We start from the raw sequence: 18221 nt of genomic DNA, 5'->3' as shown, positions 1-18221 counted from the left end.
TCAGAAGGTAGGCTCATGTACCAAATCCAAACCAAGACTTTTTCCTTGGCATGAAAAATCCCAAATTGCCTTGGCATAGTTATACACCCACAAGCCAGTCAAAGTAGTCAATCAATTATAATTGATTAGTCAAACGACAATAATACCTCTGCTGCTGTCAAGATAGTACAAGGGGAAGGGGACAATGTGATTTGAGAGGTGGCTGTGCGGGTAGAGAGGGCTTGTAAAGAAAATACCTTTCTGAGCCTTCATTTATTGAGATTTCCCATCCCCCGCCCGCCCCCGGAAAACCTAGAAGAATCCTGAGTCAATTCAAGGAAAGCTTTGGAGGACTCAGCCATCTCTATTCACAAGTTATGAACACATAGACATAAGACAGACAATACATCTAGCGGCAAAATATCCTAGGTTGCAGATAGACATCAGGGAGGTGAAAGAGTTTTCCAAGTCCCCACAAGGGGCCTAGCTTTCCATTTTGCACACCACTATAAAATGCTTCAAAATATTGTTTGCGGTGGGATGCTAAATCAAGAAGTGGATTAATGACGCAGCAATTCATCACCGCCATAGTCCACAATTCGTGGTGCAAAAAAGGAGAAAACCTACAGGATCTGAAGATAAATTATGAAGTTAGGATACTATCGATGGCTGCTATGCAGACGATGTACTTCATTTCTGTAATTGCTAGTTGGTATATTTGAGCCACTGGAATTTTCTGCAATGCTGTTCTGTTCATGAAACATCAGCATAGGGCTACAGTTTGTGACTTTGCACTGATGCAATGGTTTGTACCCCTGTCCTAAGCATTTGTTGGCTCAGTAATTATAAGTATTTGGCACTAATACAATAGAAAACTTCAGTTTTGTAATTTAATCAAAGACACCACAAGAATACTAGAAGGACTTTAAAAAAAGAGAGTTTAATTTCAACAAATTAAGCAAAACCTGCTATATGAGGAGGATTAAAAATACATACATAGTCCTGCATTTTGACTGTCAACAAATAGTTGGAAGATGTTTGCATTGAAATAAATAAGAAAACAAGGTTATGTACATCAGATTATACAAATGTTCCAGGTTTTGGTAATCTCAATAGGAGCAAGTATTTTTACTTTAAGAATTTTAATTAGACAACAATGGATGTGGGAAGTTGAAATCAGGGAAGGTTTATTATCCAGAAATATTTTTTCTGTTTTCATTCAGAGTGAACCTTGATAGTTCTCACTAGCAGGAATCATAATACAGGGGAGTGGGGGAGAGATTCAATATATGTAATTTTCAAGATTGATGTGCATGCACACCATGACTTTTCATCCGTTTCTGCTTCAGCAGGCACACCACCACTACTGCCACCAAATTGACAAACCAATTATAAACTCCTACAAGATTTTTCAAAAATGGGTCAGTGACCTGGCAGGGGGCTGCAGAAGCAGAAGCTGGGGAAGAAAGCAGGTGTGCATGAAGTATGCATTGCACGTGCAATATCCCTTCTTCTGGACCATAGTCATAGTATGTGTGCATATGTTCTCTCTCGCACACAAAGAAACATGCACCATAAAATCCAAGGAAAATTAAATTGCATTGACTTCAACGGTACCAAAGAGTTAGCAATCTAAGTTCTATTTATTTCAATGGACTTTGCTCTTAGCTTTCTCTGCATTGCATCTTCATCATAAATATTCTAAGTAAGCACATTATTCAGATTCATTCCTGCCTAAAGGAGAAATCTCTGTCTCTGCATTAAAATGTGAGATAATAGTACTTCCATAATCTTTATCCATACACTTAAATTAGGAAAACAAGAATCTTCACAAAACTCTCATCTCCCTTTGAATTTACAGGTCTTTAAATCTACTTCCAACCTATCTCCACATCAAATGTCACGGACAAGTCCACAGGGCATGGAGTTGCTATTCTAGAGTCACTGCAATTTTTACTGTTATCATAACATCAGCAGGAGGCTACTTCAGTTCAAGCAGAAGGCCTCGGATTGTTCAAACCAATCCATCTAGGCACCTGGCAACTTGTTCTTGTGTTTAATCACCATGACACTTCAACTGCCCAAATGAACTTTAGCAAAATTAGCAAAATCAGCAATCACAAAAGTGGGAAGAACTACGATAAAGGACATCACAGAGAGAGGTGCATCTACAGCAATTAAATTTGATGAAGATTCTAACAGAGCACAATCAAAAATATCAGTAAATAAAATGCCTGTGGCCCCCAAACACAAGGAAATTTCTCCAAATCTCACAACTCCTATTCTTTTCTTCACCTTTTTCCAGTACAAAGGCTAATAAGGATGGGACTACTGAACTAGGAAAGGAGTCTAGCATTTACAAAGCCATCAGTTAGGAATTATGTTCAGGTTTACGTTTAAGTGTTAGAAACAACCCAATTCATTTTTTGCAACCCAAATTTAGATAGCTGAATATTCTTCTCTAAAATTCCCTAGGTAGCTATATTTTCACAAAAAGGACACAGGAAAACAAGCTCTACTGACTTTCAGCCCTTTGACCTGTAGCACACAGATGCCACTGAACTAGAGTCAGAAGAAACAGGGCCTGTTCAGACAACATGCTAAGCCATGGTTAGGCTGCTAACCATTTTGCACAAAATGTTTAGTGAATGTTTTTATACCGGTTATGTAGCCATCATGGTTTGGAAAGCTTCACATGACACTCTAAGGCCTCAGCTAGACCTACTGGGTCTAGTGCAACGGAGGGGTGAGGAACTTGCGATATTTTTACCCCACATACTGTGCTTCCTCTCTACACCCGTCTACCTTCCAGCACAGAATAACACTTCATGCAACTGATGAAGTGGACTCTGGTCTATGAAAGCTGGTAACATAATAAATGTGTCTGTTTTTTGTAGTAGGGATCCTCTCTTCTTCCTCAAACTCCTGTTTCACAACCCACTACTATACTGCTTCAATTACTATTACAGCTACTTCACCTCTGCATTTTTGCTTGTGGTATATCTGTTGTCTGTTATGGGATATAGATCAACCAGTATGATCTCTTAATAAATTTAGGGGTAAATTCACATTAGCATTTTACTGTTGATTTACTGCTAGAAGTAAAGCTAGAAGTGCTCCTGCTGCGGTATAGTTTGCACTTGATCAGCAGTTGTTTGCAGCAAATTATTGCTGAAAGATCCAACAATAATTTATTGCTGTTTCCTCTGAATTGCTTGAAAGAGATGAGCAGTTCAAGAATAGACTATTTCTGTTCTCCTGGGCAAAAAGAACTATGTCTTTTAAATGCCATGTCACACATGCTCAGTTATTCAGTGCAAAAATGCTATGGGATAGCCACCATTTTTCTTCTCAGAGCTCCATCAGATGAGCGTTTTATTGCTCGCTGGTTTCGGGACTGTCACGGATTTTTGCAGGTCCCTCTCACGATGTCATCTGCCTCCCTTGTGCCTCCCACCCATTCTAGCCTTCATCATGCCACCAAAAAAAAAAAAACCCAGTAAGTTAGACTTATCTTTAAAGATGGAAGTTGCCACTATCTTCTGCTGTGTGCAGAAGCAGCGAGATCAAAATAGCCCACTGAATGGGCCACGTGCACATAGTTTGCTTCCTCTTTCAAAAGAAGTAATGAGGGACAAACGCATGGGCGGAGAAGCAACAGTGAGCAAACACAATTTTCCCTCGTCTTGGGGCAAAGCAAAAATGGGGAAACGGTACCTTATTCATCTCTACTGAAGAGACAGGTTAAACAGGACACAAGTGAAATACCTTACTGCTGAATTTAATGTGGGATTAAAATATCCCTGTTTGAAAGAACAACTGGAGCTCTAGAATTTCAGCGGGAAATACATTAAAAGGATAAGACTGATCAAGTACCAATATAGATCTATAAGCCTCAGTACATAAATCTTATTCTTTTAGCCTATTATGCTCCTCAAATTCTATAGATGCAGCTACTATTTCAAACAGGTTGTATTTTCATTCCACATTAAATGCAGCGGCAGCAAAGGCATTTCATTTATGTACAGTTCAAACCTCTCTCTTCAGTGGAGATGAATAAGCTACTGTTGACCTTTGCCCCCAGACTAAGAAAAAAAAGTGGCTATCCATGTAATCCAAGCCTTAAAGCTTTGGTTTAGTAGTGATGTTAAATCTGTTACTGATCAATCAAGGCGGGGACTATAGGGTTGGCTAAGAGGTGAGACAAAGTAATCTATAAATATATTCAAGATGAGAATTATTAGAGAAAAACATTTAATAATAAATGGAAAGTAATTGATATTTTAAATGCAGTAAGAATTATCAAAGGAAAAATGAGCAGTGATATTTTTATTCTTAGACACTGAGAAGACATTTGTTCATAAACTAGGACACCACCTGAAGCAAGTATCGGACACTTTGGGGATAGGAGAAAGATTCATTAGTTGGATTGGTGTGCCATGCTGGTGCCAGCCTAGTCATGTTTAATCAGAGTTTTGGTATGGGCTCATGTGCACAGGACTGCAGCTTTAGAGTGAAACCCTATGCAGTTGTCACTCTCTAGCCAGGCAGAGTGGGTGGAACAATGAAGGGAGGGGGAAGCCTCTCATTCCACCTTCAAGAACATGCACCATTAGGCAGCTAAACTTTTGGTGGGCAGGACAGGTGACAGAGGGATTGAGCAGATCCAGGCCTCTCCCCTGCTTGCCCACCAACATGCCTCCTTTCCAACCTCCCTATCCTCTTCTGTGGTCACCGTTGTGACTGGAAATAGGAGCCACCACTGAGCTTTCCATGGAAGCTGGGAAGGAAGGGGAGATCTACGATCGGATCTCCTACTCTATTTTCATTGCTCTGTCTGTGGGTGTTGAGGAGGAGATTTGCAATGTCCTATAGTGCCCCAGATGCTGTCTGGTGTCATAGAATTGCTTTGCCGATGTATCAAATGAGGCTATGAGCATTTATTAGGGTCATCTTTCTGATCAAGTTTATTCACATCAAGGTACAATGAAGATTTGTCCCTCCCATCATCATTTTCATACTATCTATTGAACCATCTGTAATAGCTGTACATAAATTTGTCGATATTAATAGAGTGCCAATAAGAGGTCACTCTTCCAAACTTAAAACAGCATATAGATGATATTTCTCTGTTAACCATCCTAGACATTTCAATAGCAGAACTTGTGTCTCAACAGGAGGATTTTAATCTGGATACAAAGTTAATCAGAACAGCTGGGTATGAACATGAATAAGAAAGACAAGGACAGGATTTCAAGACAATACCTTGTTCTTTTAGTGGGGGAAGATAGGAAGTATATGAGACTGGGTTTTCTGAAGCTTAGAACTTACTAGCAGAGTATTTCCTCATTAGAGTAATGAAGGCTGCAACAAAGGGTGTTCTTAATTGCCTGAAACTGCCAGTCAAACGGACTGTATTAAAATGAATATTCTGCCAAAGATTCCCTTGCTGTTCATCACTACTTTATGCTGGTTTCTCAAGAAATGTTATGATTGGACAGAGTATTATTTTGAATTTTATTTGGTTATATAAACACCCTAGATTTACAGCCTCCACTCGCTGGCAATATTCAACGTCCAAATTTATTTTAGATTACAGCACTTCAAGGGTTGGATTGACTTTTCATGGCATTCAAGATGGAATGATAATGGATTCCATTGAAACACACGATTTGCCATTCATAGAGTAAGAACTTCTATAAATCTATGTGTCCACATTTTTATAAAATTTGGGGTAAATTAAAGAAACTTTACTTGTGATGATCTCCCAAAAGACTTTGCGTTTGTATGCAAATATACATAGAGGTATTGCTGTTGTTTTTAATGTATGAGTCAAATTTCAGGTCTGCCTCAAATAATAATTTTCACTGCTTGCTGGATGTACAAAGGTATTTCATTCACTATCAAACAGAGATAATACTCTGGCTGTTTTAGCAAAAATTCTGATGAAGAGGGACAGGGCTGCCCTTTAAGAGATGCTGCGAACCCCACTTGAATGGCCAACCAAAAGGACATGTTGGTCTGTTCCCTTCTTGTGCTTCTGCCATCAGGGAGGTGGGGCAAAGGTGTGAGCTGCAGGTTGGAATAGCAGCCTTGCAAAGTGCTTGGAAGAACACTTGAGCCTTTATATTGTATACCAACAAATAGATCTTTTTTTAAATAAAACTTGACCTGACTTTTAAACTTTTTTTCTTAAATCTCTAAATAATATACAAACATAGAATTGTTGTTGTTTTTTTAAAAAATCCCACTGCTTTACCAGGGCTTTCTGCTTCCACTTTCTTTCTGGGATTGCAATTGGCTCAATTACACAGGCGGCTACAGGCAATATATGGTTTGAATTGAATACTTCCTTTCTGTGTGTGCTCCATTCACTTTCATGAGATAACACCATCTAGTGGAGGAATTATTGCACAACACCAAGTTTACCTACTTGGAGATCCTGCTTTTTTTGGATATTACCACATTATCTGTGGCTCTTTTAAAAGTGGGATTTCCAGGGGAGAGTGTGAGAGACATCATGGTGATTATGTCATGTAATGGACCCACAAACTTCCATGAGTGGCCAATCACAAGTGTACAATAAATCCCTCATTTAGAGGAGCCCATAGAAATGGAAGGGGGCATTTAGACCATCAAGTCCAATCCCCTGCTTAGTGAAGGGATCCAGTTTAAAGTTAAAGATAGCATATATGCATATATAGACAATCCTATGCGTATATATACATACAGAAGTCCTACAACTCACAGCATTCTGCCAGTATCCTAAACATGCATAGGATTGTGCTCTTAAAATATTATGTGCAGTCTGGTTCTAACATAATAGCATTAATATCTGAGTTTAGTTCAGGTGGAGGAGCACGGCTAGAGTTGAGTGATTATTATTATTATTTCAAGTGGGATAACGTCATCATTGTCTGAAGGAATCCAACCATTATTCCATAGTTATGTCTCATCTATCCCTCCCTGCTGTGGGCAACACATATCCTACTGCTAGGTGCTTCAGAGGAAAAGCAAAGTATTTCACAAAAGCCTGAAGCAGATTCTGCTGCCAGATCTTCTCCCTCCAGAATCCACAAAGCTCCCTTATTATACATTTATAATCAGCCTTCCTTAGCTCTGAGGAGTTGAATGAGCAGCGGATCCAATCTATACAGTACGTTGGCCAACTCAAATATGTTTCCTTGCTGAAAATCTGTTACTATTGCTAGGACAACATATCTCAACTTCTAAGCCATTATTCTTTTCCCCATGTTGTGTAAGCTTTACATGAAATCACTGGGAAAGGTCATCCAATGATTTGCTCTGACGTTTCACCATTATGTGGATGACAGCCAGCTTCACCCCTCATTTTCATCAGACGTGGGTGAGACTGTGGCTGTCCTGAATCAACTATCAAATGGACGGGTGCAGAAATGGACTGGATGAAGGTGAAAAACTGAAATTCACTCAGTCCAGACAAGATGGAGGTACTGTTGGACACTGGTTCATCCACCAGCTGAATGGTGTTCAGCCTGTTCTACATAGGTCCCACTCCCCCTAAAGGATCAGGTTCACAGTCTTGGAGTGCTTATTGATCCAGTATTGTCATTAGAGGTTCAAGTAACCTCTGTGGCTGAAAGTGCCTTTTAACAGCTTTGGCTAATACCACAACTGTGACCTGACCTTAGCCACAATTCCCATGCTTTGGTAACCTCCCGGTTAGGCTACTGCAATGCAATATATTTGGGTCTGCCTGTAAAAAATGGTTCAGAAACTGCAATCTCTATATATAAAACGCTTAGGTATGTTTCCGTATAGGCTTCAGCTGATACAGGTTGCTAAGCAACAGTACCAATGTGTAACATCAGCTGATACAGGTTGCTAAGCCCCTAGCCCAACTCCTCCGGGCTTTCCAAGGTAATCCTACCCCTTTCTGCCTCTTTGCTCCCCACCCCACGAAGGGGGCAGCGCCACGGTCCGGAGCATGAGCGAGGCATGGCCGGAGCCCTTGGTGGCCGGGTGGGAGGCCGCTCGCCTGCTGCGAGCCGAGGCCCCGGCCTAATGTCATGCGACCTGGGCGGGCGGCCCAAGGCTGACAGGAACCCCGGGGAGAGGGGGACACCTGCTCCCTCTCTCCCCGACCTCCCTGCCCCCCAGGTCTGCCAAACGGTGCTGTATCGGCCTCCAAGCAGCTCCCGCCCCTGTGATGATATTTAATTAATCGACTTTAAGATATACCACAACGGCGTATGTTACGCCAGGTACAGCTAGTTGGTTCAGAAAAGGGTTGCAATTTATTAACTGGAAATGGAAGTTTTGACCACATTCACATCTGAGCTTTGCCAATTATACCAGCTCTAAGGGCATTTCTAGCTCCAATGTAAAGTGTTGGTTTTAAGCCCTAACAGGCTTGGGACCAGCTTACCTAGGGTGACCTTATGGAAAGGAGAACAGGGCTCCTGAATTTTCAACAGTTGCATAGAAAAGAGAATTTCTGCAGGTGTCATTTGTACACATGCAGTATTATTATTATTATTTATTATTATTTATTTATATAGCTCCATCAATGTACATGGTGCTGTACAGAGTAAAACAGTACCTGGTTAAACTCCTTCATCACAACAGTTAAAGCTTCAGGACTCCTGTCCTCTTGACCAGATACAAGAGAGGGCAGGGCTCCTGCAGCTTTAACTGTTGTGATGAAGAGGGAATTTCACCAGGTGCTGCATGCATACAAATGACACCTGCAGAAAGATACAGGAGCCCTATCCTCCTTTCCATACAGTCACCCTAAGCTTACCTGAAAGACTGCCTTCTTCTTTCTGTACCCAAGAATGTCTTCAAAGGCCCTGCTCTGAGTGCCGCTTCCAAATGAGATGAGGTGGGTGTCCACTAGGGAGTGCCTTTATGGTGGTGGCATCCCATTTGTGGAACGGTCTTCCTGGCACTCTCTTTATAGTCTTTTTGGCACCAAATGGAAGCATTTTAAATGACAAGTTTTGCAGCCTCAGCCTGGTTCTCTCAGTTGAAACGTATTTTTCATTTTAATTATATTTTTAGCTTTAGTAGTTTTTCTTGTTTTACACTGTATTTTAATGTTTTACTTGTCTGTGAGAACTTTTGATTTGGGGCAATTAAAGAAATATAATAAACAAATCAAATAACAATTTTAGCTACGGAAATAAAGGCATGGGGTTAATAATGTTTCGCTGTGTGTTATTTGTTGATGTGTTATCTTATCTTTGTACATGTTATATAAAGTCCACTAAAAGTTCACATCTCTATTTCTCTAATATAGTTAATGCCTTACTACCATTATCTACTCTTAGGACTTAGGATAGAAACAAGCATAGTGTCTTCAGTTAACAATCTAGCAAGGATTTTGCTGGGTATAGCTCAGACCAAAAATGTTTTGCTTTTTGTAAGTAGTGTACTTAAGGTTTCAGTCCTCGATGCACTTACCTGGGAGTAAATCCCACCGAACTGAGATGCCTTCATCATTAGAAGACATTAAATTAGTTTGTGCTTCAGCAAGTGTAACCGTGGTTTCTAACAGGTCGTCAAGGAACACTCCAGCCCACAGATCATCTATATGCTGTCTGAAGTCATATTTATATTACCATTTCTAAATTAACTGTGCTCTTCTTTAATCAAGTGTTTCATTGGCCTGTTATTGTAAGGAAAAAGCTTCAAAGTGTTTCCACTCTCCATTTTAATAGGCAATCAAAAGTTCAGAAATGTATCTTGAGCCATCTAAAGTTGTTCAGCGCTGGCAATATGTCAGTTTAAAAAAGGAAAAAGAAACATGCAGTGCTCCATAGTGGCGAACTGATCATTGATATACCAAATGACATAGCCCCAATCTTGCTAAACTTCATCATGAAGCCATCTGAAACCAATGGGATGAGTCACAATTCATATACCACTGTTTTCAATGGGAATTTAGTCAGGATTGGAGCTTAAACTGGCCTGTATACAGTGCTTAGTCTGTAAAAGTTACAGATGTGAGAGCTCAAATTTTGCCCTTTGCCTTGGAAGCCCCTGTCCCTTAACCCCAGATACATGGAATCTGGTTAAGGTTATTCAGTTACTCTGCAGATGCTTTATTCTTACTTCACATGTTCTACGGCTGAGCTCTACAACTCAATGCAGGTTTCAAAGTTGAATTAGTCCTTCTGCCTACTCTTCTGATCAAAACTGAAAAGGGAGGGAAGGGAGGCAGAAAATAATTTTAAAAATGGAACCAACGTAACTCTTAGACAGAGCATCATGAGCCTCCCAACTAAGTCATTTGGTAGCTTTGCTCTTTCATAGTTTTTCTGATGTGCGGTGGAGCCCTTTTTCTGGTTACAACTAAGACAGACTTCTCTACCTGGTGTTCAAAGATTAACACGTTATTCAGAGACCCAGGCTTACAGCTACAACTCCCAGCATGCCTTGGGCGGCAGGAAAGACTTATCGGGCTTCAGCAGCCATCATCTGGAAGTGGCTCACCATCCTTGATCACATGTCGCTAGGCACCATCGGGAACAGTAGGAGAGGAGGGCGCAGCTCCAGGGCTGTTGCTGACGGCAACGACCAAATTAACCATTAGTCATTCAGCCGGCAGGCTCCATTTTGGCCTACTTACAGGCACCAATTGCACAGTGAAGCATGGACTGGCACAGCCAGACTTTACTTCCTATGATCCTTGGTAGCAGGTCTCCCTTTGGGCAAGTTGGAACCGCAGCGGAAGGCAAAGAAAAGGAAAAGGAAAAGCTTTTGTTTTCTGTGGGGACAAGTAAAATCATGGTGGCATCCCCAACACCACCATGTATCAGGAGTGAGAGAGAAAAAGAAACAAATTTAATTTGTTTTAAGGTTACATCACAGATCTAGCACTGGCCTACGTTGCAGGGTTGTTGTGAGCATGAGAGAGATAAAAAACATACAAATTTAACTCACCGGCCTAGCACTGGCCTACTAATTTAAGACGATTACCTCGCAGACATGTATCTAAGGGGGCTCAGCAACACTGGGTATATCAGCTAGTCTTGTATATAATCTAGTTTGATCTCACTGAATTGGACTAAACCATTTTAAATCCAATTATTGCCCTCTTACTGGGTTGTGTGCCCCTACTCAGCCTTCTCAATCCTGGAGCCCTTCAAATGTGTTGGACTCAACTCTCATCATCCTAAACCAATGGTTAAGGACGTTGGGGGTTGTAGTCCAACACATCTGGAGGACATTGGTTAGGGAAAGCTGCCATAGCTGAGTTTAGAAAATGAGGCTTTATTATTGGTTCTGAGGCAGCCTGCATGCAGATTCAGGGTACACATGCTAACTGTCATACTTTATAGCCAAGGGGTTATCAGGCCCAACACAGGACTGAACTCTATGCCATGGATCCAAATGTTTCTGTGTAATGTAACAGCCAGGAAATCATAGCTCCCAGCACCAATGTAGAGTTGTGAAACCATCCGTGGGTATAACAAGCTGCTATATGTTTTGCCCGGTCACAGTTCTTCAGCTTTTCCTACTTGATCTTAAAGCTTAATCTATAACAAAACATACAAAAAGATAATGCAGAAGCCTGACTGCTAAAAGATGCTACAAAAATAATTGCATTTGAAATTAATTCTTCCTCTCCTCATTAACAAAGAGACCAAGATGTCCTCATCATGCTTCCAGCAATCAAAACAGGACATGTGCAGAGTTGGGGAGGGGATTTCCTCTCCATCACTGCTTCTTTCAGGATTCTACCTAATGCCAAGTAACATGTTGATCACCAATACGTAGAAAAGCTTGAAACCAGTAGAAGACATTTCCTTTTCCCCACCTAATATTTGTTCTTGGGAAAAGGGAGAACTGATACCAGTCCTCAGGAAAACAAGCATTAAGCCTTCAACATCAGGATTTCTTCAGCTATCCAATTTATGTATCTCCTTATCAACCTGCCCTGTTCTGTGGTTCCTTGAGGCTCACAGGGGAAGCTGGTGGTAAGATCAAAGAAGGAAGGCCAATCAAGGCAGGAGGAAAGCAGGATCATGGAAAGTTCTCTCCTACTAGGATAATAGAAAGGTATTATCTCAGCAGGTAACTAGAGCCAACTGAAGCCTTATATAGGGTCACAAGCCCTGCACTATGGTCAGCTTCGCCCCTCCTGGAGGTGCCCACTGGATTGTTAAAGGGCCCTCACCTGATTTTGTAACCTGAAACCTCTGCAAGGCTGGAGAGATGGCGGTTCTGTTGGGGTCTCCTCCTCTGAGCCAGAGGATGATGACAGGACTGTCCTACCCTTGAGGACGTGTCCTGTACCTTGTCATCATCAGAATCCTCTGCTGCACACTGGAAGACTTGAGGGCTGGTGTCATACCAAAAAAAAAAAATACCCACCAAAAAACAACAACAATGGAGTGTCATCTTAGGGGAAGTCACAACTATTTGAAATTATGCTTCACTCTGAATTTGCTGTGTATGTTGTTACATAGTGCTCATTGAATATTTTGGATACCTCCTCTTGAGATACAAAAATGGATACAAAATGGTCTCCACAGTTCTAGTTCGAGCTGCAATCTTGAGGTTTCTCTAGCAACCAGTCACAAATTGTCTCTGCTCATACACTCATTAGAGCTAGCACTGGCAACAGCAGACACAGTTAAGCAATACTTCCTGCAGTAAAAAGCATGGGTGTGATTTACCACTACTCTTCATTTCCCCTCCTGGACTTGAGAAGTCAGTCAAATATGTTCTGCTACCCTAAGCAGCAGGAGTTACCTTACACATTAGGTGGACTTTAAGATGAACAATACTTCTGAAGGAAGAAATCACATTCAGGCCATGCTCTCCAAGATATCTAGGATATTTTCCAATAAGGTTCTTTGGAAGGACTTAAGAAGCACAACTTAGATAGACAGAGATAACACTGGAAGTGTTCAGAATCATGCAGATAGGTCCTTAAACCTGGGGGGGAAACTCTTACCAAATCCTCCTAAGGATTTTCCTTGGCTATGTATCATGGAAAAGAAAGAACACTGACCAATGTTATTCCTAGCAGGCAAATTGCTTGGGCAGCTGTCTCAAAATGAATGAGAACTGACCATCAAGCTTTTCCAATCCATGAAGAATCTCTAGGATACCTCTTGATATAGTATGAATGGAGGAAGGGCCATAAACAGGGATGATTATACTAGCTGCTTGAAGGAATCAACTATGTTAGCAAAGATTTTGCTTACCAAGCCCCATATGACTTCAGGCCACTGGACTTTCAGGGACTGCTTATTTTTTAAATATTAATTTGCAGAACAATCACATGTGTTTCTTAGTATTGCATGTCAGCACTTATGAAGTATACTAAATGTCTGGAAGCAGGGAGAAGCTAGTGGCTCATGTGTATTGTACTCAGACACAGCCATTGAAGGTCCTTTCGTAGAATATTTTTTAATGACTTCTTTTAGGATACTCCAAAATGAGGCTTCTTTCACACCATTGCCCTACCTGATTCACAGAATTTTACAGTGGTCCAGATGATATTGTCTTCCACACGTAGCCAATTCATACCTCTTTCCAATAGGGAAGAGCTCCAGCCACTTAAAAAGAAGCCCCCTTAAACCCAGTAGGCTATAATAACTATTGTCCCAGCACAAATATCCTCTTATTAGGCAAAGTGCTTGACTGGGTGCTGGCGTACAACTCCAGGCACTCTTGGATGAAAATCATTCTTTCTACCTTGTTATACATGAGAAACATCTGTTTATAATCTACAGAACGTAGGTGCTAGAATACTGACTGTTACTGATCATTAGGAACGTATCTCACCAGTGTTAAAAGAACTTCACTGGCTTCCAGTACATGTCCAAGCTCAATTCAAGGTGCTGGGGCTTACCTACAAAGCCCTTTGTGGCTTGGCCCCCACACCTAATGGAATGCTGGCTCCCACATCTCTTCCTTAAAGTGCCCCTGCTGTCTGAGGTAAATGGATGGAAATCAGGGAGAGGGCATTTTCAGATGGGGCACCCCATCTCTGCAAGTCTCTCCCCCTGGGGATGCTTGTCTATAACTATGCTGTTATGTTTTCAGCACCAGAGTCCTTTTTATTCCTGCGAGCTTTTAAAAAGCTTTTTAGGTATGATTTTATGCCACACTTAACGGCTGGTTTTGATGTTTTGACTGTATTGATTTTTAAAAATCATTTTATTTTATTTGTAAACCACTTGAAAACTGAACATAGGTTACATAGGAAGATAGGCCAACTTAGTCCAGCATTCTGTTCACACAGTCACCAACCAGATGCCTATGGAAAGCCCACAAGCAAGAGTGCCTCTCCCAGCATAAACCTACCCATACACTACATTCATCATCTAAGGCCCTCCTTGAGTTGTCACCTCTGAGGGAGCCTCAGAAGGCGGCAACAAGGGAGACAGTCTTCTAAGTAGTGCCCCCTGCCAATTATGAAACCATCTCCCCAATGAGGCCCACCTGGTGCCAACTTGTTTTTGCATCTTGATTTGAAAAGATGGTGGCCATGGTCACTGAGGGCCTGGAGCAGAGGGCCCAGGAAGTGTCACTGTCAGTAGTGGGGCACAGTAGCTGCCCAAAGATGCAAGGCTGTGATGCCTGGGGGAGATAAAGATATGAATGCATTACAAGCATTAAGATTTACCAAGAACAGGCTATACTAGCTAAAATGCAACCTTTAACCATTCAGTTTAAGATATATGAGTTAACCTTTAGGAAACTCTCATACAACCATGTCTCATATCAGTTTAAAAAAATCCATTTATATTTATATCATATGAATTCACGGAAGCTTAATACAGACCAACTAACTATACAATATGGACGGTTAAACTCAGCTGAACATTTGGCATGAACAAAATATTACAGACAAGCCATGCAAAATGCAAAAACAAATGCCCTTTGAAATATAAGCATGTCAAACTGTAGGTAATGCTCAAACAAAATCAAGGATTCTCCTTTTAATTCCATTCTCCTCCTCTTTCTCCTCCTCTCTCTTCCAGATTTAGAACATTCCCCTTTAATTATAACTGTCCGGCCTGAGCTGCTGCATCTTTTTTTCTAAGAACGATGTGTGTAAAGGAGAAAAATAGATCAATGGCCCATGTGGAGCAAGATTTTTGACACAGACATTGAACAGTAGGAACATTTGTCTTTGGTTGCCAAATGCAGGGATAATAGCATTAACAATAAAAGGGCCTGCAAGAATAAAAACCAGGGAGATGCATGTAGGGTTTTGAAATAGGCTTTTTTGCTTTTTTGCGGACTCAAAAGAGGATCCAAAACATCTTGTTTTCCCGCATCTCCCATTGTCTTGTTTTCTTTCTTACCCACACTCCACACAATGGCAGAGTGGGGTGTAGATAGAAGCAACAGCAGGAGCTACAGCCAAAGGAAAGTAACAGGCTATTCAGTCAGAATGTCTGCCCAGTTAGAGCACTCAACAAAGAAAAATAAACAAGGACATGAGAGGGGACAGAAAATACTGTATCTGGCATGTCACAACTTCTAAGGCAACTGATGCTGCATTATAGGAGTTGTTTCTTTTTCCTATACGATCTTTTCCTGTAAAAATCACTCCTCCTTCAATAATCTGCTTACTTAAAGCATTGTTGTTGACAGGATGGTAAAGTGTGTGTTGGAAATTACTAATGTTAGGTGGATGCACAGCTAATTGAACAGCCATACCCAAAGAGTGCTCATTAATGGCTCTGCATCAACATGGAGAGAGGTTGCATAGTGAAGACCCACAGGGCTCTGTCCTAGGTCCTGTGCTGTTTAAGAGTTTCATAAATGACTTGGATGAGGGTGTAGAAGGAATGCTTACAAAATTTTCAGATGACACAAAACAGGGGGATAGCTAACATGATAGAAGACAGAATCAAGATTCAAAAAGGTTTTGACAGACTGGAAGACTAGGCCAAAACCTATAAAATAAAATTCAATGGAAATAAATACAAATTCTTATATTTAGGTACCAAAAACAAAAGCCTGAGTATAGACTTGGTTTGGCAGAAGTACATCTGAAAAAGATCTAGCTGTCATAGTAGATCACAAACTTAATATGAATCACCAGTGTAATGCAGCTGCTAAAAAAGCAGGTTCAACCTTTGGGTTCTCTACATTAAGTAAAAAAAACCACATGCTTACTAGGCTTTCTTTTTCTTATTTCTTTCTGTGTTCACTACGGGGTCCTTTAGACAGTGACCAACAGCAACCATGTGTTTTTGAATTGAAAACTTCCCCTCCGGACAACACTATTCTGTTAAATGAAACAGTGCCATCTAGTGGCAAACATTTAGCACTACTCCAACTTTACATGATGGGGAAGTCCCGTGATAATTGAATACTGCATTATCTCCATGTGTGTTTTAAAGCAAGATTACTGGGGGAAAGCGTGGGAAGCTGACAGTGTCATGTAAAGGACTCGCAAACCTCTGTGAGTGACCAATCATGAGTATGCAATAAATTGTTCATGCAGAGAAGTTCTTAAGCTGCAGAAGCATAGTATCCCAATCACAGAACTACTAGTTCCACTATATTCTGTGCTGGCTGGAAGTACGGTGTCCAATTATGGGTACCACATTTTAAGAAGGACATTGTCAAACTGGAGCGCATCCAGAAATGGGTGACCTGGAAGGTAATGGGTCTGGAAAAGAAGTCCTATGAGGAATAGTTGAACAAACCAGCTATGTTTAGCCTGAAGAAGACTTAGGGGAGATATTGTAGCCATGTTCAAAAATCTGAAAGGCTATCATGCAGAAGAAGGAGCAGACTTCATCTCTGTTGCTCCAGCAGGCAGGACTAGAACCAATGGGTGGAAATTGCAGCAAACTAGATTACAGCTAAACATTAGGAGAAACTTCCTAACTATCTGTTTGAAATTGGAACAGACTGCCTTGGCGGGGGGGGTGAGATTTTCTTCACTGGATAGTTTTAAGCAGAAGTGGAGCAGCCATCTGACAAAGATGCTGCAGCTGCATTCTACACTGCAGATCTTGCATTGGGCAAGACTTAATGACCAGCAACGTACCTCTATGATTCTGCGATGCACATGCATGCATGTATGTTTCAGTCATTATGATGACTCTCCTCACAAATCCTATATACTAATAAAGAACTCATTATATAGCCAAAACAGCACCATCCAAGCACAAGAGGAAGGAATCAGCAAGCTTGAAGGAGCTGTTTGTAGATGTACAAATACAATTTGGGGGGGGGGGGGGGCGGAAACAAAGCCACAACCCAATGAGGACTAAGTATGCCCTGTGACCATACAATATTGACTGATATGATGGAGGGGACAGAATACCAGGGGGAAGGGGAATGGAATTGGACATCTAGGAAAAGGGCATGGCTGGCTGGCTGGAACCTTGAATGGAAGTATTCCACACTTCAACATTTTGTTGCAGGTCCCACTTGTACTCTCTGACTTCTTATGGATAACTATATGTCCCTTGCATAGGAGAGGATGGCAGTCTGTTTCATTCACAGGCAGTCACACAGAGACATACACACACAGTTTGGAATTGGGTCTTTGGCTAGTAATCCTAAGGAACTAACAGTTGTACAGATGCTACAGTCCTACCACACCCTTCAGGGAAAGTGGAGTTGCTAGAGCTATGAACGGGAAATACAGATGTGGCTTATACAAACAGTCTTCTGGGTTTACTCTCTGGACAGAGAAATAGGCAGTTCATTACCTCCCATAGCAGGATTCAAATAAACAGTGTAATTTGCTTTAGAACGTGTCAGAAGAAACAGTTCTTATGAAAAGAGAAATAACCCTTCCCAGCAGGGCACATCTAGGCAAAACAAGTTTTCACCTACAACCACTTACTTGGAGCAAGGGAATTTTTTGAAATTCCAATTTGTGCCATGGGACTACATCTTATCAACATTTTCACACAACATCACACAAGAAAAATGTGTTCGTAAGCTCTGCCTCCTTTGCATATGCTATACACACAAAAGATCAATGTTTTACTTTCTTTACCATACACCTTTATTATGGCAGGGAATTATGGGTGTGTTGCAAGAAAAAATGTTTTTTTATTCCACTTGTTTCCATTCTTATAATTTAATTTTGTTTTCATTTTTTAGAATGGCATTCATTTCATGTTGAATTTCATGTCTCATGCTTATTTTCATTCTTTCCTTTCATTTTCCATTTATTTTACTGGGACACCCCAGCTGCTCTTCTACTGCTTGTAACTTTGGTGTTGCCATCCAACTAGAATTATATTTTCTACTACTCCTAT

The 18221-nt window shown here is 41.0% G+C and overlaps 1 protein-coding gene across 1 annotated transcript in view; it reads right to left on the bottom strand.

Moving 5' to 3' along the window:
* Positions 1–18221, bottom strand: part of GRIN2B (glutamate ionotropic receptor NMDA type subunit 2B) — a 251713-nt gene that overhangs the window by 171950 nt on the left and 61542 nt on the right. The window lies entirely within an intron of this gene.

The sequence above is a fragment of the Elgaria multicarinata genome, chromosome 9, assembly GCF_023053635.1.
Source record: "Elgaria multicarinata webbii isolate HBS135686 ecotype San Diego chromosome 9, rElgMul1.1.pri, whole genome shotgun sequence".
In the NCBI taxonomy this organism is placed as follows: domain Eukaryota; kingdom Metazoa; phylum Chordata; class Lepidosauria; order Squamata; family Anguidae; genus Elgaria; species Elgaria multicarinata.
The sequence above is the reverse complement of the archived record's forward strand: the minus strand, read 5'-3'. Positions and strand labels throughout refer to the sequence as shown.